Source organism: Myxine glutinosa, chromosome 2 (assembly GCF_964187855.1).
Source record: "Myxine glutinosa chromosome 2, kmMyxGlut1.1, whole genome shotgun sequence".
In the NCBI taxonomy this organism is placed as follows: Eukaryota; Metazoa; Chordata; class Myxini; order Myxiniformes; family Myxinidae; genus Myxine; species Myxine glutinosa.
In genome coordinates, this window is record NC_136262.1 from 65,575,974 (window position 1) to 65,599,870 (window position 23,897).

Sequence of the window (23,897 nt, forward strand, 5' to 3'; positions counted from 1 at the left end):
GAAACTAAGTGTCAGCACACGCAAGTCAGGGATGGAGGCAATATTGGCAAGCTTTTTGTATGGGAACAACTTCAAAACCAAGGAAGATGTTCTGGAGTCTGCCTTCAGCAAATATGGACCGCTTTTGGAAGTGCTGCTGATAAAAGACAGGGAGACAAAAGTCAAGAGGGTTTGGCTTTGTCACGTTTGAAAACTCAAAGGACGCCAGAGATGCAGAAAAGGATCTGAATAGCAAGGAGTTGGAGGGTCGGACCATAACAGTAGGGAAGGCATTTCATCGGTGTCGTGGGGGCCACAGAAGAGGACAACGGAGTAGTAGTTTTGGTGGTGTCCGCAATCGATATTATTATGGAGGCTCCCAGAGTTACGGCAGCTCCCGAAGGAAAGGATTGGTGTGGTTTCACGATTGATTTCTAACATAGAGAATAACATATTTTTCTGCCGGGGCTCCTCTCGGGGTTCGGAGGTTTACCGAGACCAGGGGATCGGTGAGGAACCCGTAACAAATGTCTGCCTGTGAACAAAATATCTCAAAACGTTGTGGACGGATTCGGACGAAATTTGGCAGAGAGGTAGTGTATGTGTCAAGGACGAAATTATTAGATTTTGGTGAAGATCTGAATATGGATTCGGATACGATAATTATTATTTTTTTTTTTTTTCAAGTGATTCTTCACCATTGGGAGAGGGGGTAAAACCGATGTATATAATGATATCTCAAGAAGTTGTGAACCGATTTGGATGAAACTTGGTGGTGAGGTTGGGTGTGTGACAAGGAAGAATTAGTTCAATTTCGGTTAATATCCAGATCTGGATCCAGCTAGTATATATTTTTTAAGTGATTCTTCACCATAGAGTGATAGGGCTAAAACAGATACACGCACGATATCTCAAACGGTTATGGACGAAACTTGGTGGAGAGGTTGGGTATCTGACAAAAACGAATATATTTGATTTTGGTGAAGATCTGAATATGGATTCGGATACGAGGATTATTAAGTTTTTAAGTGATTCTTCACCATTGAGAAATTGGGCGAAAGCGATATACAACATGATATTTAAAAAGTTATGGACGAGTTATGACCTAAACTTGGTGGACCAGTTGGATAGGTGACAACAACAAGCCGATTCGATATTGGTTCAGGTCCGAATCCAGATCCAGCCTGTCATTGGATACAAAACAAACTGTTCAGCCTGGTGGAGGTGTGCGCTCTACCGAGCTCCGTTCTAGTTTGAGAGGATGTATCAATATCGATATATAGCATGAGAGCTTGTATTGATATCGATATATAGCATAAGAGCATGTATCGTTGTAGATATATAGCATGAGAGCTTGTATTGATATCGATATATAGCATGAGAGCATGTATCAATATATAGCATGAGAGCTTGTATTGACATCGATATATAGCACGAGAGCTTGTATTGATAGATATATAGCATGAGAGCATGTATCGTTGTAGATATATACCATGAGAGCATTATCGTTGTAGATATATAGCATGAGAGCATGTATCGTTGTAGATATATAGCATGAGAGCTTGTATTGATATCGATATATAGCATGTGAGCATGTATCAATATCAATATATAGCATGAGAGCTTGTATTGATATCGATATATATAGCATGAGAGCATGTATCGTTGTAGATATATAGCATGAGAGCTTGTATCGATATCGATATATAGCATGAGAGCATGTATCGTTGTAGATATATAGCATGAGAGCATGTATCAATATCGATATATAGCATGAGAGCTTGTATTGATATCGATATATAGCATGAGAGCATGTATCGTTGTAGATATATAGCATGAGAGCATGTATCGTTGTAGATATATCGCACGAGAGCTTGTATTGCTATCGATATATAGCATGAGAGCATGTATCGTTGTAGATATATAGCATGAGAGTATGTATTGATATCGATATATAGCATGAGAGCTTGTATTGATATCGATATATAGCATGAGAGCTTGTATCGTTTTAGATATATAGCATGAGAGCATGTATTGATATCGATATATAGCATGAGAGTATGTATTGATATCGATATATAGCATGAGAGCATGTATTGATATCGATATATAGCATGAGAGCATGTATCGATATCGATATATAGCATGAGAGCATATATTGATATCGATATATAGCATGAGAGCATGTATCGTTGTAGATATATAGCATAAGAGCATGTATTATCGATATCGATATATAGCATGAGAGTATGTATTGATATCGATATATAGCATGAGAGCATGTATTGATATCGATTTATAGAATGAGCATAATGTACGATGCTGATTGACACTGCATTCTATGGTGATCAATAAAGCCTCCATCTCTTCAACTGCGACTCAACCTCATCTTATTACAGTGTTTAGAGTGGTGTATAAGGGTGGTGTATAAGGGTGGTGTATAAGGGTGGTGTACAAGGGCGGTTTACAAGGGCCAAGGGGGGTTTATAAGGGGGGTTTATAAGGGGGGTTTATAAGGGGGGTTTATAAGGGGGGTGTATAAGGGGGGTGTATAAGGGGGGTGTATAAGGGGGGTGTATAAGGGGGGTGTATAAGGGGGTGTGTATAAGGGGTGTGTATAGGGGGGGGTGTATAAGGGGGGTGTATAAGGGGGGGGTGTATAAGGGGGGGTGTATAAGGGGGGGTGTATAAGGGGGGTGTATAAGGGGGGTGTATAAGGGGGGTGTATAAGGGGGGTGTATAAGGGGGGTGTATAAGGGGGGGTGTATGAGGGGGGGTGTATGAGGGAGGGGTGTATAAGGGGGGGGTGTATAAGGGGGGTGTATAAGGGGGGTGTATAAGGGGGGTGTATAAGGGGGGGTGTATAAGGGGGGGTTTATAAGGGTGGTGTATAAGGGTGGTGTATGTGGTAAGCCGAAGAGTGAATGGAATAGGCTTGATTCGTTAGGTCACACAACGTAGGCTTTATTCAGCGAGAACAGTACAGCCTGTAACAACACAGAAACATAGCTAAGTCTGTCGCTTAATACAACAAGCATAATAATACTAATAATAATACTACATACATAAGCATAACAATCCTACATTTATATAATTAACCAAGAACATAACGATTATTAGTCCTACCGTAATTATCATCCATCCACACGGGCCCACGCAGCATCCATCTTGAATATCGCAATTCACTCCGGGTAATCACAAGACCCGGATATATATAACCTATGACGCTGATGTTGTTGTTGTTGTTGTTTAAGTATGGGGGAGGGGAAAAGATCCAGGCTCTCGGGCTAACAGTATGGAGGAGGATTTGGAATGACAATCTATAATATTCTCCCCCTCTCAAAATAATAAGCGAGTAAACCCCTACAGATTCAGGCAAACAGGTGGTTTTCTGTCTCGCCCTGATCTGCGCAGTGGAGGAGCATTAGGAACCTCCTTCGGAGAGCTTCCAACATCGAAGAAGCTGGTCGTATCTTCATTACCACTCATGAGCTGATCGTGTGTCAGATCCCCCGGGGTTGCGTCTATGTCCCGTCCAGGTGGTTTTTGGACAGGAGGATCTAAGCCACCAGAGTTTTGGACCTCACCACATGGTGCCAGGTCATGCAGAGCCACGGTTGTCTCTTTACCACCAGGGTAGCACACGTGGGCATACCGAGGGTTAGCCTCAAGCAGTTCCACCTCCTCAATGGCAGGGTCATACTTCGATTGCCTCATGTGACGTTTCAAGAGAACAGGTCCAGGTGACGATAGCCATGTCGGAATTGAGCAGCCACTTATAGACCGTCGTTGGTAATTGAAAAAACGCTCGTGTGGAGTAGCATTTGTCGCAGTCGAGAGCAGAGAACGTAAAGAATGCAAGGCATCTGCCAGAACGTTCTCCCATTGAGGAGTTGGTAGGCCTAGTGATTTGAGAGCCAGAGTAATATTCTTCCAAATCACACCATTGTAACGTTCACACTGGCCGTTCCCTCTAGGATTATATGGGGTAGTGCGACTGGTCGAGACGCCGCAGTTGTATAGGAAGTGCTTCAATTCTGATGACATAAAGGAACTCCCACTGTCAGAATGTACATAATAATAATAATAATAATAATGCATTTATTTTATATAGCGCTTTTCAGGAAGCCCAAAGACGCTTTGACAGAGTGCAAAACATAATGCATAGCAAAACATAAAAACAATTGCAAAAAAAGAAGAATCAATAGGGAAATATTCAAAGCACAAAGGAGGGAGAAGGAGAGGAGATAGTCAGGGGTTAGATGCTGTGGGTTAAATGTTGAATGCAGTGTTGAACAGGTGGGTCTTGAGTGATGTTTTGAATGTGGTGAGTGAGGAGTCTCTGATGGTGTGAGGTAGCGAGTTCCAGAGGGTGGGAGCAGTGATGGAGAAGGCCCTGTCCCCCAAGGATCTAAATTTGGTCCGGATGGGGGGGGGGGGGTCAGGAGGTTGGTACCAACAGAGCGGAGGTTGCGGGTGGGAGTGTGTCTGGAGAGGAGGTCAGCCAGGTAGGATGGGGCCAGGTTATGGAGGGCTTTGTAGGTCAAGAGGAGGATTTTGTACTGGATTCTCTGGGAGATGGGGAGCCAGTGAAGCTTGTAAAGGACGGGGGTGATGTGGTCACGGGTCCGGGAATGGGTGAGTAGACGGGCAGCGGAGTTCTGAATGTATTGGAGTTTATTGGTGATTGTTGAGGGTGAACCATAAAGGAGGCTATTGCAGTAGTCCAGACGGGAAGTGATGAAGGCGTGGATGAGGGTTTCTGCAGCCACGGAGGAGAGGGATGGACGGAGACAGGCGATGTTTTTCAGGTGAAAGAAGGCTGTCTTTGTGATCTGTTTAGTGTATTTGTCGAAGGAGAGGGTTTGGTCAAAGATGATGCCAAGATTCCGGATGTGAGGGGAGGTGGATACTGGGAAACCGTCGATGTTGAGGGCAAAGTTATGGGTGGACTTGGTGAGCGTTTTTGGGCCAATGATGATTATTTCAGATTGATCACAGTTAAGTTTGAGGAAGTTGATTTGAAGCCAGGATTTTATTTCAGTGATGCAGTTTGTCAGGATAGAGTGGGTGGTGGTGGAGATGGACTTGGTGGAGATGAAAAGCTGGATGTCATCGGCGAAGCAGTGGAATTGGAGACCATGACGGCGGATTAAGTGACCGAGGGGGGACAGGTAAAGGATGAAGAGGAGGGGGCCAAGAACTGAACCTTGGGGGACACCTTGGGGGAGGGGAGCAGTGGGGGATTTGCAGTTATTGATGGAGATGAACTGACGTCTGTCAAAGAGGTATGATTTAATCCAAGAGAGGGCAGTGCCGGTAATGTTAAAGGTGGTTTCAAGTCGGGTGAGGAGGATGGTGTGATCGATGGTGTCAAAGGCGGCGCTGAGGTCGAGGAGGATGAGAATGTTGAGGTTGCCAGCGTCAGAGGAGAGGAGAAGGTCGTTGGTGATTTTGAGGAGAGCAGTTTCAGTACTGTGGTTGGAGCGGAATCCGGATTGGAATGTTTCATACAGGTTATTGGCAGAGAGGTGATGTTTGAGTTGAGTGGCTACAGCGCGTTGCAAAACCTTTGACAGAAAGGGTAGGTTGGAGATGGGTCTGAAGTTATTTAGGGTGTCAGGGTTTAGTCCAGGTTTTTTCAGAATGGGGGTAACAGCAGCAATTTTGAGGGATGGTGGGACGATGCCTGTAGACAGGGAGGAGTTTATTGTTGCAATGATAAGTGGAGAGAGAGCAGGAAGGGAGGCCTTGACAAAGCTGGAGTGGATGGGGTCAAGAGTGCAGGTGGCAGTTTTCATTCCGATGAGGAGTTCAGAGAGGTCAGTAGAACTGCTCCACTGAACACATAAGCAGGCATACCAAATATAGCAAAGAGTTGACTAAGACATTTAATCACGGTGCAAGTTGTCATGTCGGGACAAGGAAAAGCAAATGGGAAGCGAGAGAACTCATCTATCACAGTAAGCAAGTAGCAGTTAGCGGGAGATGATGGTAAGGGCCCCTTGAAATCCTTACTGAGCCTTTCAAAGGGTTGTGTAGCTTTAATCAAATGTGACTGTTGCAGATGGTAGAATCTTGGTTTGCACTCGGCACAGACTGGACAGGAGGCCGTTATCTTCTTCACTTCCTCGACAGAGAAAGGAAGATTCCGAGTTCTTACGAAATGTACCATCCTTGTAGTGCCGGGGTGGCAGAGAGAATTGTGCAGTTCGATTAAGGTATCTGTACTGATTGCCGAGCAGTATGCTCTGGATAAAGTGTCTGCCACTATGTTCTCGCTCCCAGGTCGGAACTGCATATCAAAGTTGTAGCAGGAAAGTTCAATCCTCCATCTTTGTATTTTATCATTCTTGATCTTTCCTGATTGCTTTGAGTCAAACATGAAGGCTACAGACTTCTGATCAGTGATCAGGGTGAAATGGCGTCCAGTCAGATAGTGTCGCCACTTACGACATGATTCAACAATGGCATATGCCTCTTTCTCCACTGAAGAATGTTTGCGTTCACTCGCATTCAGTGTCCCAGAAAAAAATGCCATGGGTCTCCTGACTTGGTTAAGTGTAGCAGCTATCGCAATGTCAGAAGCATATGTCTAAACAACAAACGGAACGGACTCGTGTTACGGATTCAGCACTTCCGTGGTTGTTTTCATCCACTTGAGACATTTCTGGTTCTAGGTATTATGGTTATTGTTGTTTAAGGGAAATGGTTAGTGTGGTTAAAAGGTTAAAAGCGCTCATGGTAAAAAAGAGACAGGAAGCCGGATCGAGAACCGGAAGACGACGATAGAGAGGAGGAGGAAGAAGGCGTGAGGAGAAATTCGGAGAAGACACATGTCTTGAAGCTCCGTAGTGAGCGTGGTCGAGCAAACATCACGAGTGAACTTTGAGTCCTTGAAAGGAATTTCCTGCGATCGGTGTTATCGCTGTAGGATTGAGAAACCTGCGTAGTCAGGTATAGGCGTTGAGGTTTCGAAGAATCCCCCGCCAGGTCGCTTCGACTCGTGTAATAGCCGTCGGCCATTTTGAACCTCGCGCGTCGTTCACTGAAAAGGTTTTGCCGCTTCAGCTTGTCTCACCCTCCGGTCGTTTGCCGGGGATGTGTGTGTGCAAAAGCGGCGTTTGAAGATTACGTTGCGGTTCGCCGATTGAACTGTGAACGTGCACGTCTGGATCGCGCCTTTGGGGATTTCCTTTTTCGCCGCCAGTTTGCTGTGGGTTTGGACTATGGGACGGTTCACGCTTTGCCTACACCCCATTACTCGCCTCATCGCCTCTTCGCCGGGATCACCTTTGAGTTATAGAGACATTGAGGAGCGTTCTTTTTCATGCACTGGGAGCGCAGTGAGTTATATTACCTTAGCGGATGGTACCATCTTAAGATGTGTTGATTGTATGGTTGATTGCTACCATTGTTGTATCGTTATTCCTGTGTGATTTTTTAATACATTATTTGTTTGTTGATAACCATTGGTGTGGTTTCAATATTGATTTTGACATGGAATAACATATTTTTCTGCCGTGGCTCCTCTCGGGGTTCGGAGGTATACCGAGACCAGGACGTCGGGGAGGAACACGCAACAGAAATTGGGGGCTCGTCCATTTGACGCGTGGGCTCGAAATTGGGTCTTCGTCCAGGATTTAATTCGCTAAAAACATCCATTTGGGATTGACCCAGATTGAAATTGGGGGTTTGTACTGTGGAAAAATTGGGGACTTGGCTTTGCTGATTAAATTCCCTAAGTCTCGGATGGTGGATCAAATTCCTTAAATTTCATCCGGGAAAGAATTCCCTAGCATTCCCAAATTTTCCAATTTTGGAATATTTTCCAACATTCCCAAATTTTTCAAAAAACAAAAATATATATATTTAAATTTCTTGTGTGAAGGTTAACAGGTGCTAACGGATAGTCACCATGGAGTTTGACGCAGAGAAGTTTGCAGCGACCCCGAGTGGGCCACAGTTCCAAGCGTTACTAAAATCGGAACTCTTGGTATTGGCCAGACATTTTAGCTTGGAGGTCCGAGCGAATATGTGGAAAGCAGAGATGCAGAGATTGGTGATAGAATCTCTGGTAGGATGAGGAACATGGGAAGAGGGAGCCTTGGATTGGTTACCCGAGGAACAAGAAAATGTGGAGCTCCGGAAACTGGTGATGCAATTGCAGAGCCAGGAAAGGTTAGAAGAGAAAAAAAAACAGAGGAAAGGAGAGTTGAAAGAGAACTCGAGGAAAGAAGAGCCGTACAGGAAAGAGAACCAGAGGAAAGAAGAGCAGCACGGGAAAGAGAACTCGAAGAAAGAAGAGAAAAGGAACAAGCAGAGGAAAGGAGAGTTGAAAGGGAACTCTAAGAAGGAAGAGAAGAGAAAAAAGCAGAGGAAAGGAGAGCTGCAAGGGAACTCGAAGCAGAGGAGAGAAAAGCCGAAAGGGAGTTAAAGGAACGTGAAATGGCGCTTCAGCAGGAAATTAAACTCAAGGAGCTGGATTTAATGAAAGAACGGGGAGAGGTACCACCCATGCCGACTGGTTCGACACCTAGTCAGAACACCTGGGATGTTGGCAGACATGTGAGACTGGTTCCACCCTTCAATGAAAAGGAGGTAGCCAATTTTTTTTTCACACTTTGAGAAAGTGGCTCAACTGCTAAAATGGCCTGAGGAGTCCTGGACCATGTTAGTGCAAAGTGTTCTGGTGGGTAAAGCTCAAGATATTTATTCGGCTTTACCGATTGACCAATGTGCAGATTATGAGATAGTGAAGAAAACCATTCTCAAAGCCTATGAATTGGTCCCTGAAGCTTACCGGTAAAAATGCCGGAATGCCAGGAAGAGGGAGAGTGGGACCCATGTGGAGTTTGCCAGAATGAAAGAAACCATGTTTGATAGGTGGTGTGATTCAAAAGGGGTTGGGAAAGACTTCAAACTATTGCGACAATTGATCCTGGTGGAGGAATTCCAGCAGTGTGTCCACGAAGACATCAAAGTACATCTGGAGGAAAGGAAAGTACCAACGTTGTATGAGGCAGCAACCATGGCAGATGACTATGCCTTAACACACAGGATGGGGTTCCACAAACCTAACTTCTCGCCTTGAATTAAACAGGGGAGCTATGGTACATCCGGCGCGGAGAACGAAAATTCATGGGGGCGGCCTCGAGATGACTATGAGGACCACTCTGATACTACGCCTTCTAGAAATCAGAAGACAACAGTTCCAAGGCAGACTTATCCTCCGGGGGGCTCGAGACAAACCACCAGTTTCTCCTCCGGGCCTACTTGTGCTTTTTGCAATAAACCTGGACACTTGATGTCCCAATGTTTTGCTATGGAAAGGCAAAATCAGGAGCGGAGTCAGACTAGTATAACTCCGAATGCAATGGCAAATGTGAGAAATCGCCCTCAAAAGGGTTACCAACCATTTATTTCAGATGGGTTTGTGACATTGGATGGAGACTCGACTAACCAGAAACCGGTTAGGGTATTGAGGGACACAGGAGCACATCAATCTTTGATGCTTGAAGGCATTTTGCCATTGTCAGAGAAGACGGCAACTGGTGTTAGTGTTCGTTTACAGGGGGTTGGTGGCTGTGTTAAAGCTCCACTTCATGTCATCCATTTAGAGTCTGATTTGGCATCAGGACCGGTCACCATAGGTTTACAAGCCACTCTTCCTGTAGAGGGAGTATCTTTTGTTATCGGGAATGATTTGGCCGGTGGTCAAGTTTCTGGTAACCCGATGTTTGTTGAAAAGCCCAGTATGAAGCGCCCGGAAGAGAAGCGGAGGTACCCTGAAACTAAGTGTCAGCCCACGCAATTCAGGGATGGAGGCAATATTGGCAAGCTCTTTGTAGGTGGACTGAACTTCAAAACAAAGGAAGATGTGCTGGAGTCTGCCTTCAGCAAATATGGACCGCTTTTGGAAGTGCTGCTGATAAAAGACAGGGAGACACAAACGTCAAGAGGGTTTGGCTTTGTCACGTTTGAAAACTCAAAGGACGCCAGAGATGCAGAAAAGGATCTGAATAGCAAGGAGTTGGAGGGTCGGACCATAACTGTAGGGAAGGCATTTCATAGGTGTCGAGGGGGCTACAGAGGACAACGGAGTGGTAGTTTTGGTGGTGGCCGCAATCGATATTATGATGGAGGCTCCCAGAGTTACGGCCGCTCCCGAAGAAAGGATTATCAGAGTAGTGGCCAAGAAGGAGACCGCTAGTCATGTGACTACAGTGACAAGTGGTACCACCATTACTATTACTAGGGCATGCCCGTACTATATATATATCTAAAAGTATATCCCCCCCCCCCTCTATTTACATGCAATGGTTTGGTCCAAAGCTAACGGCTTGCGAGTACGGTGACAATCCCCCCCCTCTATTTACATGAAATGGTTTGGTCCAAAGCTAACGGTTAGCGGAGTTTGGTAAAGAAATCGCCATAGCGTGCACAAATGCGCAGGAAAGCGAAAGAATCGCAAATTAGTTTTAATTAGTTGTAAAACAGAGTTTAACGCCAACATAGCGGCAACATAGTTTGCCAACGTGAAATAAATGAATACGCTCTCAAATGTGCCAAAAAAAAAAAAAAACGCTACCCGTACGCTCTACCCCGCCCGTACGCCCGTAAACAAAAAAAACAACGCTCTTCGCTTCCGCCCTTCGCTCTGACTGAAATGGGAGAAATAATGCGCATAAGAAATCGAGAAATTATTATTTTCTCCGGAAGAAATCGAATTACGTACCGTAATGGCGCACGCGCTGGGCTCAGCATCAGCTCGCTCTCACATCGGCCACGCCTACGCAATAACGCGTTCTGTGATTGGATGCCGGAAGTGCAGTCCTCACTGTCCGGAAGGTCGTATATCGCAGTTACGATGAATCGCAAATTAGTTTTTATTAGTTTTAAAACATAGTTTAACGGCAACATAGTTTGCAAACGTGAAATAAATGAATACGCTCTCAAATGTGCCATCCGAGGCAGAGTGTGTCCGCCACGTTCGGCACACGCGATAGCTCGCTGCTCTCTGATTGGTTGAATCGTTTTTTGGACATAGCTCGGTAAGTAATTGTCCGATTAATATGAAACCTTGAAAAGGCACATCCTCGGGTCCCCAGCAATATACCTGGCAAGTTTCAAGTATATCGGACCGGTAGTTGTCGAGAAACAGCGGTCACAGACATACAAACAAACAAACAAACGTACAAACAAACATACACACAGAGATTACTGGAATTATAGATAGATGAAAGTTCGGAAGAGTTTAAGCACCGAATGCTGCGGAGCAGCCGAGCCAAGATTCCTACACGGATTAACCGTGAACGCCACATTCCTAAAGGCGTCCATGTAGTGAACCTTTCTACACGGATTAACCGTGAACTCCATGTTCCTAAAGGCGTCCATGTAGTGAACTTTCCTACACGGATTAACAGTGAACTCCACGTTCCTAAAGGCGTCCATGTAGTAAATACTTCCAGGCCTCACCACCCAACCACCATGGAACCTGGCTCTCAGCTCGGCCTCACGGAAAAAGTGCTATAGATTTGCTGGCCTTTGGGTTTTGATCACAACCCCTTAACCTTCATTCAAAAAAAAAATCAAAAAAATCAGAGGTTGATGGGATGGAATTTGGCTTTGCAGAAGTTCAACTTGGAAATTGAACAGGTAAAGGGCAGGGACAATGTCGTTGCTGATGCTTTGTCCAGAGTGAAGTAACTTTGGAAAAAATCTGTGGGTTGTGTGAATGTTTGTTGCTTTATTTTTGGGGAAATATTGATGGTTGTGTTCACGGGAATTGATGATTTGGGTTGTGAGTTTACTTTGTTTGTTTACAGAGTTTGCCTGCAAAGAAAGTTTTCGCGGTGTTCAAACTTTCTTTCTTGAGGGGGGGAAGTGTTACGGATTCGGCACTTCCGTGGTTGTGGTTTTCATCCACTTGAGACATTTCTGGTTCTAGGTATTATGGTTATTGTTGTTTAAGGGAAATGGTTATTGTGGTTAAAAGGTTAAAAGCGCTCATGGTAAAAAAGAGACAGGAAGCCGGATCGAGAACTGGAAGACGACGATAGAGAGGAGGAGGAAGAAGGCGTGAGGAGAAAGTCGGAGAAGACGCGTGTCTTGAAGCTCCATAGCGAGCGTGGTCAAGCAAACGTCGCGAGTGAACTTTGAGTCCTTGCGATCGAGGAATTTCCTGCGATCGGTGTTATCGCTGTAGGATTGAGAAACCTGCGTAGTCAGGTATAGGCGTTGAGGTTTCGAAGAATCCCCCGCCAGGTCGTTTTGACTCACGTAAGAGCCGTCGGCCATTTTGAACCTCGCGCGTCGTTCACTGAAAAGGTTTTGCCGCTTCAGCTTGTCTCACCCTCCGGTCGTTTACCGGGGATGTGTGTGTGCAAAAGTGGCGTTTGAAGATTACGTTGCGGTTTGCCGATTCGCAACTGTGAACGTGCACGCCTGGATCGTGCCTTTGGGGATTTCCTTTTTCACCGCCAGTTTGCTGTGGGTTTGGACTAAGGGACGGTCCACGCTTTGCCTACACCCCATTACTCGCCTCATCACCTCTTCGCCGGGATCACGTTTGAGTTATAGCGACATTGAGGAGTGTTCTTTTTCATGCACTGGGAGCACAGCGAGTTATATTACTTTAGCGGATGGTACCATCTTAAGATGTGTTGATTGTATGGTTGATTGCTACCATTGTTGTGTCGTTATTCCTGTGTGATTTTTAATACATTATTTGTTTGTTGATAACCATTGGTGTGGTTTCAATATTGATTTTGACATGGAATAACATATTTTTCTGCCGTGGCTCCTCTCGGGGTTCGGAGGTATACCGAGACCAGGAGGTCGGGGAGGAACACGTAACACTAAACAACAAACGGAACGGACTCGTCAATAGAATTAACCACCGATTTCTCCACCTCTGCTTTCAGATCATTGAAAGCTTGTTGGGCTGCATTAGACATAGGAAAAGAACCGACCTGAACAAGGGGGCCAACCTTCTTCGAATAGTTAACAATCCACTGTGAGTAGTACGAAAACATACCCAGTGCACGACGCAGAGACCCATTATCCACTGGAAGGGGAAGATCACGGAGTGGCCAAAGTCTTTCTGGGTCAGGCCTAATTAACCCATTCGAGAGTATATATCCCAGGAGACCAACTGAGGCTACAGAGAACGAGCATTTATCAAGGTTGAAGGTTATGTTGAACTTCTTGGCAGCCTAGAGAAATTTGTGAATATTATTGTCATGCTGTTCCTTACTTTTGCCACAGACAGTGATGTTATCCAGGCAAGCATCCGATTTGTATCATCATCAGACAGTCCGTTATCTGAAATAAACTGATCTAGCACCCGTTGGAAATAGGGGACTCCATTTGTCACCCCGAATGGAATCATGCGAAATTGATACAACTGCCCACACGCCTCAAAGGCAGTATACGGTTTGTCTCCATCTTTGATAGGGACCTGGTGATAAGCAGACTTCAGGTCGATAGTACTGTATAGTTGATACTGCGCTACCTTGTTGACCAAATTGTCTATCTTTGGTAGTGGGTCGGCATCTAGTTGCGTGAAGCGGTTGACTGTCTGCGAATAATCAATCACCATCCGCCTTTTGTGTTGCTCATTCGTTGTAACTACAACTTGAGCTCGCCAGGGCGAGGTGCTGGGCTCAATAATGCCCTCTTCGAGCAACCTCCTCGTTTCTGACTCAATGAAACAGCTGTCTGGTGCACTGTACTTTCTTGATCTAACAGCAATGGGCTTACAGTTGGGAGTGAGATTGGCGAAAAGTGGTGGAGGTGGTATGGAGAGGGTAGCTGGCGCACAGACAGAGTGACGGTTTATCTCCCCCAAACTGCACAGTAACACTCTCATGATGTTTCATGAAATCCTGGCCTAAAATTACATCACTACATAGGTCAGGTAGGTGGAGAGTCGAACATCACGGTATGTACAGCCCTTCACCTCGAGGTTCAATAAACAATGTCCAGCTATTCGTGTCGACAATGAGGTAGATGCCATTGATACTCGACCTGTCCCTGTGTGTACACATAGTTTGTATGCCTTAACCAGCCTCTGGCACACAAAACTTTCTGAGCTCCCAGTATCCAAAAGTGCTCTACACTTGTTACCATTCACAAGCACATTAACTGTTGCCTTACAAAGGTTTCCCAGAAATGCAGTGTATATCATAGCTAAGGTTGGGGTGTGGAGCATAGCTGCAGCCCTCAGCCCAGACGATCTACATACTTTAGCAAAATGCCCCATTTTCCCGCACTTATTACACACAGAATCACGAGCCGGACAAACTTGTCGAGTATGTCGAGAGTTCCCACAGAAAAAACACTTCGGTTGCTTCCCAGAGGCGGCGACTACTTGAGACATCTGGAGAAGTAGGTCGGTAAGTCCTTGTTTCGGCTTCCGCAAGAGGTTTGTCTACCGAAGAGGTTATGACTGCGTTCAGGGGTGTTACAGGTGCCGTATATGCCTCAGAACACCCCTGCGCTTGATCAAGGGCCCTAGCCTGGTCAAAAGCTGTCGTGAGATCCAACGTTTTATTCTCGAGGAGCCGTTGGCGGATGACATGAGACTGCAATCCACTTATGAAAGCATCCCGGATGGACTCCTCTTTGTATTTCTCAGGAGTCACAGCCTTGTAATTGCAGTCTCCACTCGAACACTTCAATGCCTGCAGGAATTAATCAAGGGTTTCACCCGGTTGTTGTCGATGACTCGCCAATAGGTGCCGTGCATATACTTCATTCTTTGGTCTAACATACATGTTTCGTAAGGTCTCTATGGCAGTGTCGTAGTCTTCACAAACAGTGATGTACTCGTACACACTTGGAGCTCCATAGTTTACGAGCATATTTAGCTTCTCCGGTTCGTGATGCTCAGTTGCTCTCAATAAGTTGTCAAACGTCTTGTACCAATGGTTCCATTCCTTCGCAGCATTGCTGGAGTATGGATTTGCTTCAAACCGCTCAGGATGTAAGAACTTCTCCATTATGAAAAGTCTTGCTGAATACATTGTGGTAAGCGGAAGAGTGAATGGAATAGGCTTGATTCATTAGGTCACACAACGTAGGCTTTATTCAGCGAAAACAGTACAGCCTGTAACAACACAGAAGCTTAGCTAAGTCTGTCGCTTAATATAACAAGCATTCTGAGTATTGCCCTGCAATACATGTCTCCTACCGGCATTGGGTAGCACCGTCATAGAAGACAGTATTATGCCTTACCGCACTCCAAATTATAGTCCGGAAAACTGATGGGGAAATTCCCAAAGTTCAAAGTGCCATAACTTTGTCAAAAATGATCGAAACGCCGTGATGTTCGAACTTGATCTGTGACTTATCATGACGAAACCATGTACCAAGTTTGAAATCATTAGCATTAATAGTTTAGGAAAAAAAGTCCGGAAAGCTGTTCTTTGTGTGACGGACTGACGGACCGACAGACTGACAGACGGAGGGATGGAGTGCAAACCTATAGTCCCCTACGGTGTACACCGTTAGGGGACTAATAATACTAATAACAAGCATTCTGAGTATTGCGCTGCAATACATGTCCCCTACCGGCAGTCTGTCATCCGGAAAACTGTTGTGGGAATTACCAAAGTTCAAAGTGCCATAACTTTGTCAAAAATGATTGAAACGTCGTGAAGTTCGAACTTGATCTGTAGCTTGTCATGAGGAAACCATGTACCAAGTTTGAAATCATTAGCATTAAGAGTTTAGAAAAAAAGTCCGGAAACTGTTCTTTGCATGACGGACTGACAGACTGACAGACGGACAGATGGACAGACTGACAGACGGAGGGATGGAGTGCAAACCTATAGTCCCCTCCGGTGTACACCGGTAGGGGACTAATAGCCGGCGAAGCCGGTGTTGTGAATGAACGCGTACGTATTATGTTGAAAAGCCAGATTTTGCTGAATCCTTTGAGAATTTCGAAGCTTTGACGCACCAAATCGCTCCATGGAGGCCGCCAACTTGCGAATGCGGAAGTATGCATAAAAAATTGCGAAAAAGTTCAATAGGAGTTTGTTTCACCCGTCTTTTTTGATTCACAATCTTATGCACCTCTAATTTGTAATTAAAATACTTTAAGACCAACCTCGTTCCCCGGGCCTGCACGGGCCCTGGTTATCTTCAACGAAAATCGTCACCAAACACCGGAACCAATGAGATTCGAGCATTTGAAAAAGTATTTCAAAAAAGCTTATTACGCGTTTCGGAGGCTGAAAACGGCGTCAAGTATTCTAAAATTGACGAATAATTCTTTTTTTAGAAATCTCGCTGCCATAAAGACCCGGATATATATATATAACCTATGACGCTGATGTTGTTGTTGTTGTTGTTTACCTGTGGGGGAGGGGAAAAGATCCGGGCTCTCGGGCTTACAGTATAGAGGAGGATTTGGAATGTAAATCTATAACAGTGTATAAGGGTGAAGGGTGGTGTATAAGGGTGGTGTATAAGGGTGGTGTATAAGGGTGGGGTATAAGGGTGGTGTATAAGGGTGGTGTATAAGGGTGGGGTATAAGGGTGGTGTATAAGGGTGGTGGATAAGAGTGGTGTATAAGGATGGTGTATAAGGGTGGTGTATAAGTGTGGTGCACAAGTGTGGTGCACAAGTGTGGTGCACAAGTGTGGTGCACAAGTGTGGTGCACAAGTGTGGTGCACAAGTGTGGTGCACAAGTGTGGTGCACAAGTGTGGTGCACAAGTGTGGTGCACAAGTGTGGTGCACAAGGGCGGTGCACAAGTGCGGTGCACAAGGGCGGTGCACAAGTGCGGTGCACAAGGGTGGTGCACAAGGGCGGTGCACAAGTGCGGTGCACAAGGGTGGTGCACAAGTGTGGTGCACAAGTGTGGTGCACAAGTGTGGTGCACAAGTGTGGTGCACAAGTGTGGTGCACAAGTGTGGTGCACAAGTGTGGTGCACAAGTGTGGTGCACAAGTGTGGTGCACAAGTGTGGTGCACAAGTGTGGTGCACAAGTGTGGTGCACAAGTGTGGTGCACAAGGGCGGTGCACAAGTGCGGTGCACAAGGGTGGTGCACAAGTGTGGTGCACAAGTGTGGTGCACAAGGGTGGTGCACAAGTGTGGTGCACAAGTGTGGTGCACAAGTGTGGTGCACAAGTGTGGTGCACAAGGGCGGTGCACAAGGGCGGTGCACAAGTGCGGTGCACAAGGGTGGTGCACAAGTGTGGTGCACAAGGGTGGTGCACAAGTGTGGTGCACAAGGGTGGTGCACAAGTGTGGTGCACAAGGGTGGTGCACAAGTGTGGTGCACAAGTGTGGTGCACAAGGGTGGTGCACAAGGGCGGTGCACAAGTGTGGTGCACAAGTGTGGTGCACAAGTGTGGTGCACAAGGGTGGTGCACAAGGGCGGTGCACAAGTGTGGTGCACAAGGGTGGTGCACAAGTGTGGTGCACAAGTGTGGTGCACAAGTGTGGTGCACAAGTGTGGTGCACAAGTGCGGTGCACAAGGGCGGTGCACAAGGGCGGTGCACAAGTGTGGTGCACAAGGGTGGTGCACAAGTGTGGTGCACAAGGGTGGTGCACAAGTGTGGTGCACAAGGGTGGTGCACAAGTGTGGTGCACAAGTGTGGTGCACAAGGGTGGTGCACAAGGGCGGTGCACAAGTGTGGTGCACAAGTGTGGTGCACAAGTGTGGTGCACAAGGGTGGTGCACAAGGGTGGTGCACAAGTGTGGTGCACAAGGGTGGTGCACAAGTGTGGTGCACAAGTGTGGTGCACAAGTGTGGTGCACAAGTGTGGTGCACAAGGGCGGTGCACAAGGGCGGTGCACAAGTGTGGTGCACAAGGGTGGTGCACAAGTGTGGTGCACAAGGGTGGTGCACAAGTGTGGTGCACAAGGGTGGTGCACAAGTGTGGTGCACAAGTGTGGTGCACAAGGGTGGTGCACAAGGGCGGTGCACAAGTGTGGTGCACAAGTGTGGTGCACAAGTGTGGTGCACAAGGGTGGTGCACAAGGGCGGTGCACAAGTGTGGTGCACAAGGGTGGTGCACAAGTGTGGTGCACAAGTGTGGTGCACAAGTGCGGTGCACAAGTGCGGTGCACAAGGGCGGTGCACAAGGGCGGTGCACAAGGGTGGTGCACAAGTGTGGTGCACAAGGGTGGTGCACAAGGGTGGTGCACAAGTGTGGTGCACAAGTGTGGTGCACAAGTGTGGTGCACAAGTGTGGTGCACAAGGGTGGTGCACAAGGGCGGTGCACAAGTGTGGTGCACAAGTGTGGTGCACAAGGGTGGTGCACAAGGGCGGTGCACAAGTGTGGTGCACAAGGGTGGTGCACAAGTGTGGTGCACAAGGGTGGTGCACAAGTGCGGTGCACAAGTGTGGTGCACAAGTGTGGTGCACAAGTGTGGTGCACAAGTGTGGTGCACAAGGGCGGTGCACAAGGGCGGTGCACAAGTGTGGTGCACAAGGGTGGTGCACAAGTGTGGTGCACAAGGGTGGTGCACAAGTGTGGTGCACAAGGGTGGTGCACAAGTGTGGTGCACAAGTGTGGTGCACAAGTGTGGTGCACAAGTGTGGTGCACAAGGGCGGTGCACAAGGGCGGTGCACAAGTGTGGTGCACAAGGGTGGTGCACAAGTGTGGTGCACAAGGGTGGTGCACAAGTGTGGTGCACAAGGGTGGTGCACAAGTGTGGTGCACAAGGGTGGTGCACAAGGGCGGTGCACAAGTGTGGTGCACAAGTGTGGTGCACAAGTGTGGTGCACAAGGGTGGTGCACAAGGGCGGTGCACAAGTGTGGTGCACAAGGGTGGTGCACAAGTGTGGTGCACAAGTGTGGTGCACAAGTGTGGTGCACAAGTGTGGTGCACAAGTGCGGTGCACAAGGGCGGTGCACAAGGGCAGTGCACAAGGGTGGTGCACAAGTGTGGTGCACAAGGGTGGTGCACAAGTGTGGTGCACAAGGGTGGTGCACAAGTGTGGTGCACAAGTGTGGTGCACAAGGGTGGTGCACAAGGGCGGTGCACAAGTGTGGTGCACAAGTGTGGTGCACAAGGGTGGTGCACAAGGGCGGTGCACAAGTGTGGTGCACAAGGGTGGTGCACAAGGGTGGTGCACAAGGGCGGTGCACAAGTGTGGTGCACAAGGGTGGTGCACAAGTGTGGTGCACAAGGGTGGTGCACAAGAGTGGTGCACAAGGGCGGTGCACAAGTGCGGTGTACAAGTGCGGTGTACAAGGGTGGTGTACAAGGGTGGTGTACAAGGGTGGTGTACAAGTGTGGTGTATGTGTGGTGTATGTGTGGTGTATGTGTGGTGTATGTGTGGCGTATAAGGGTGGTGTATAAGGGTGGTGTATAAGTGTGGTGTATAAAGATGGTGTGTAAGGGTGGTGTGTAAGGGCGTGTATAAGGGTGGTGTATGAGTGTGGTCTATAAGGATGGTGTGTAAGGGGGTGTATAAGGGTGGTGTATAAGGGTGGTGTATAAGGGGTTGTATAAGGGTGGTGTATGAGTGTGGTCTATAAGGATGGTGTGTAAGGGGGTGTATAAGGGTGGTGTATAAGGGTGGTGTATAAGGGGGTGTATAAGGGTGGTGTGTAAGGGGGTGTATAAGGGTGGTGTATAAGGGGGTGTATAAGGGGGTGTATGAGTGTGGTCTATAAGGATGGTGTGTAAGGGGGTGTATAAGGGTGGTGTATAAGGGTGGTGTATAAGGGGGGTGTATAAGGGTGGTGTATAAGGCTGGTGTATAAGGGTGGCGTATAAGGGGGTGTATAAGGGTGGTGTATGAGTGTGGTCTATAAGGATGGTGTATAAGGGTGGTGTATAAGGGGGTGTATATGGGTGGTGTATAAGGGGGTGTATAAGGGGGTGTATAAGGGTGGTGTATGAGTGTGGTCTATAAGGATGGTGTGTAAGGGGTGTATAAGGGTGGTGTATAAGGGTGGTGTATAAGTGTGGTGTATAAGGGGGTGTATAAGGGTGGTGTGTAAGGGGGTGTATAAGGGTGGTGTATGAGTGTGGTCTATAAGGATGGTGTGTAAGGGGCTAAGGGTGGTGTATAAGGGTGGTGTATAAGGGTGGTGTATAAGGGGGGTGTATAAGGGGGGTGTATAAGAGGAGTGTATAATACTCCTTCAGTAGCGCTAAACTTTGTGCGAAAGACAACCTAAGCGGACAACCTAAACAGACATTTAATTACCTTTAAAGTCATTATTTTATTGAAATTGAAGGATACTAGGGCATGCCCGTACTATATCTATATCTAAAATTATATCCCCCCCTCTATTTACATGAAATGGTTTGGTCCATGAAATGTTTTGGTCCATTCGCAACGCCAAAGCGAACGGCGAACGCTTTACATGAAATGGTTTGGTGCATGAAATGTTTTGGTCCATTCGCAACGCCAAAGCGAACGGCGAACGGCTTGCGAGTACAGTGACAATCCCCCCGGGGTTTTTATTAGTTTTAAAACATAGTTTAACGCCAACATAGCGCCAACATAGTTTGCAAACGTGAAATAAATGAATACGCTCTCAAATGTGCCATCCGAGGCAGAGTGTGTCCGCCACGTTCGGCACACGCGATAGCTCGCTGCTCTCTGATTGGTTGAATCGTTTTTTGGACATAGCTCGGTAAGTAATTGTCCGATTAATATGAAACCTTGAAAAGGCACATCCTCGGGTCCCCAGCAATATACCTGGCAAGTTTAAAGTATATCGGACCCGTGGTTGTCGAGAAACAGCGGTCACAGACAAACAAACGTACAAACGTACAAACAAACAAACACACAGAGATTACTGGAATTATAGATAGACTAGGGCATGCCCGTACTATATATAAGCTAGGACGTGCCCGTACGTGGGTGCCCGTTCCTTGCCAAAAAAAAAAAAAAAAAAAAATTTGTGTAGGGGTGTGTGTGTGTAAACATCCTAGGGCGTGCCCGTACGTGGGTGCAAAAAAACATGCGTGCAAACAACAACAACAAAAAAAAACTTTGAAACCACGTGGCAGTAACGACCACAGAACCCCCCCCCCCCCTCTATTTACATGAATGGTTTGGTCCATTCGCAACGACCACAGAACCCCCCCCTCTATTTACATGCAATGGTTTGGTCCAAAGCGAACGGCTTGCAGTGTTTGGTAAAGAAATCGCCATAGCTCGGTAAGTACTTGTCCGATTAATATGAAACCTTGAAAAGGCACATCCTCGGGTCCCCAGCAATATACCTGGCAAGTTTAAAGTATATCGGACCCGTGGTTGTCGAGAAACAGCGGTCACAGACAAACAAACGTACAAACGTACAAACAAACAAACACACAGAGATTACTGGAATTATAGATAGACTAGGGCATACCCGTACTATATATAAGCTAGGACGTGCCCGTACGTGGGTGCCCGTTCCTTGCCAAAAAAAAAAAAAAAAAAAAATTTGTGTAGGGGTGTGTGTGTGTAAACATCCTAGGGCGTGCCCGTAGACGGTAAGTATAATATAGAAATGATAGAATAGATAGATCTAACAATAAGACAGTGGGAAGATACAATCGAGACAGTAAGTCGGCACTTTCGTAAGGCCGGAAGTGAAGTCCTCACTGTCCGGAAGTTCGCATGTCGCAGTTACGATTATTCGCCATTTAGTGTTAATTCAATTAGCGCCAACGTATTTTGGCTTTTTGCAATTTAATCGCAAGGAATCAAGCAATTCAATTTAAAAAATGAAAAGGAAAAGCATTAATAGGCTACGCAACAACGGGTTCTGTGATTGGCTGCCGGAATTCGCAATGAAAAGGAAAAGCATTAATAGGCTACGCAACAACGGGTTCTGTGATTGGCTGCCGGAATTCGCAATGAAAAGGAAAAGCATTAATAGGCTACGCAACAACGGGTTCTGTGATTGGCTGCCGGAAGTGCAGTCTTTACGATTATTCGCCATCTATAAACATGCGTGCAAACAACAACAACAAAAAAAAACTTTGAAACCACGTGGCAGTAACGACCACAGAACCCCCCCCCTCTATTTACATGAATGGTTTGGTCCATTCGCAACGACCACAGAACCCCCCCCCCCCTCTATTTACATGAAATGGTTTGGTCCAAAGCGAACGGCTTGCGGTGTTTGGTAAAGAAATCGCCATAGCTCGGTAACTACTTGTCCGATTAATTTCAAACCTTGAAAAGGCACATCCTCGGGTCCCCAGCAATATACCTGGCAAGTTTCAAGTATATCGGACCGGTAGTTGTCGAGAAACAGCGGTCACAGACAAACATACACACACACATACACACATACAAACACACAGAGATTACTGGAATTATAGATAGACTAGGGCATGCCCGTACTATATATAAGCTAGGACGTGCCCGTACGTGGGTGCCCGTTCCTTGCCAAAAAAAAAAAAAAAAAAAAAATTTGTGTAGGGGTGTGTGTGTGTAAACATCCTAGGGCGTGCCCGTACGTGGGTGCAAAAAAACATGCGTGCAAACAACAACAACAAAAAAAAACTTTGAAACCACGTGGCAGTAACGACCACAGAACCCCCCTCCCTCTATTTACATGAATGGTTTGGTTCATTCGCAACGACCACAGAACCCCCCCCTCTATTTACATGAATGGTTTGGTCCATTCGCAAAGCCAAAGCGAACGACCACAGAACCCCCCCCTCTATTTACATGAATGGTTTGGTCCATTCGCAAAGCCAAAGCGAACGACCACAGAACACCCCCCCCCCCCCCTCTATTTACATGAATGGTTTGGTCCATTCGCAAAGCCGAAGCGAACGGCGAACGGCTAAATCGCCATAGCTCGGTAAGTACTTGTCCGATTAATTTAAAACCTTGAAAAGGCACATCCTCGGGTCCCCAGCAATATACCTGGCAAGTTTCAAGTATATCGGACCGGTAGTTGTCGAGAAACAGCGGTCACAGACAAACAAACAAACGTACAAACGTACAAACGTACAAACGTACAAACGTACAAACAAACACACAGAGATTACTGGAATTATAGATAGATAGATACTGCAACACTGTGTGGGGTATTGTGTTCTATTTTTTTTTTTTTTTTTTTTTTTTGTATACAAGATCGAGGCTCGTGAAAGAGCGAACATTAATCACACAGAAAGACAAACAGTGGGTCGTCTGTTTGTGTATAAGGGTGGTGCCTTTGGTGTATAAGATTTAACACCCCATTCTTGTAAGATTTAACATGAACTCTCTAGTTACCCTCGCCAGAGGAGAGAGTATTGCATTGAGTCTGTTTGTCTGTCAGTATGTCTGTCTGTCTGTCTGTTTGTCCGCACAGAATAAATATGATTTTCTCTGCAACCTTTGGTCTGATCGACAGGAAATTTTCACCACAGGTGCAACTCCAACTGCAGAATTTTTCAGTGATAATTACGACGTCATGGGTCACGTGGTTCGGCCGCCATCTTGAAAAAAACAAAAAAATTTGCATCTCTATATCTCCGAACGCGCTGAATAGAAAAATTTGAGACATGGCTCCTTGTAAAGAACTCTCCATGGGGAATAAAATATGTTAATGCTGATGTCATAGGTGCCTCCATTATGACATCATAATTGGACAAGTACAAAACTTCATCCAATAAAGATGAAATTTCTTGAGCGCCATGTTGGCATTAACTGGTGGAGAAAAAAAATAATTATGATGACGTCATGGGTCACGTGGTTCGGCCGCCATCTTGGAAAAACCGAAAAACTTTGTACCTCTATATCTCCGAAAGTGCTGAATGGAAAAAATTGAGACATGGCTCGTGTTAGGGTGGCATAGTTCCGAACCCGAAGGATCGGTAACCGACACAATTTCGGTCTTCGAGGCCGGCCGATAGGCAAAGTGTGACCAGAAGGGACGAGGTTCTCCTGACCACGTGGCCCTCGACTTGGTGGGGTTTGTCTGCACAATGTGGGCGCTTT

At 46.5% G+C, this 23,897-nt stretch overlaps 1 pseudogene; it reads right to left on the minus strand.

Moving 5' to 3' along the window:
- Positions 1 to 6,023: 6,023 nt before the first annotated feature.
- Positions 6,024 to 14,170, minus strand: LOC144890775 (uncharacterized; annotated as a pseudogene).
- Positions 14,171 to 23,897: the final 9,727 nt, after the last annotated feature.